Genomic DNA, 1,168 nt, shown 5'->3' on the forward strand with positions numbered 1-1,168 from the left:
AGTTTCAATAACGATTATATTCTCTAACTTTCATCGACTCATTTGCTTGACACTATCACAAGTTTTAACGCCTACATATCTTTTTTATGAGTGTCTGTGTGTGTTTCTCTGTGTGAGAAAAAGGGTGGGGAAAGTGTGTATATGTGAACTTCCGTCATCATTTAGCACAATATTGTTCCAGTTCATTATTTTTTGCATTCACAGTATGCTTCGATCAAATTTTGCAAACATTTAGTTTCACATTTCCTGCACACTTTCTCTTGTTTTTATATACTTCCTCTTTCACTAAATCATTCCCGGTTTATTTGTAGACATATGTGTATGTATATATATATGTGTGTGCGTGTGTATATATATATATATATGTGTGTGTGTGTGTGGGTGGGTGTATCCATATATAAATGTGAATATATATAAATAAATATATGTATGTATGTATGTATATATACATGTATATATACATATTATGCATGTGCTTTGCTCTATAAACGCGTGTGTGTCTGTGGATGTATATTATTTGGGTGTGTATGAATATATATATGAAAGGGTATGGTGAGTCAGGCTCCCAATCATGAGGTAGTGATTTCCGGACAGGGCTGTGTGCTGTGTTCTTCAGCAATATCTATCTATCTATCTATCTATCTATCTATCTATCTATCTATCTATCTATCTATCTATCTATCTAACTATCTATCTATCTCTCTCTCTATCTATCTAGCTACCTGCCTACCTACCTACTTACCTACCTACCTACCTACCTATTTATCTATCTATTTATCTATCTATCTATCTATCTTACTATCTATCTATTTCTCTATCTATCTAGCTACCTGCCTACCTACCTACTTACCTACCTACCTACCTACCTACCTACCTATTTATCTATCTATTTATCTATCTATCTATCTATCTATTATCTATCTATCTATATATATATATATGTGTATATATATATGTGTGTATATATATATATAGAAGGAAAATGCACACACTTTACAGAGTTTTAATATATTTTATATTGTGTTTGTTGACCGGTTTCACTTTCGCAAATCATGTCATTGGAATTATTGTATTTTCGTATTTTGTTATGAAGTTTTCGATCTATATTGCGTGTGGAGAAATTTGTGAATGAATAATCCAAAAAGTAGAAAACATTATTAGTGTCTGA

The 1,168-nt window shown here is 31.5% G+C and overlaps 1 protein-coding gene across 1 annotated transcript in view; it reads left to right on the plus strand.

Moving 5' to 3' along the window:
* The window catches only part of LOC106869505 (uncharacterized), a 19,387-nt gene that overhangs the window by 15,260 nt on the left and 2,959 nt on the right, over positions 1 to 1,168 (plus strand). The window lies entirely within an intron of this gene.

The sequence above is a fragment of the Octopus bimaculoides genome, chromosome 7 (genome assembly GCF_001194135.2).
Source record: "Octopus bimaculoides isolate UCB-OBI-ISO-001 chromosome 7, ASM119413v2, whole genome shotgun sequence".
Classification (NCBI taxonomy): Eukaryota; Metazoa; Mollusca; class Cephalopoda; order Octopoda; family Octopodidae; genus Octopus; species Octopus bimaculoides.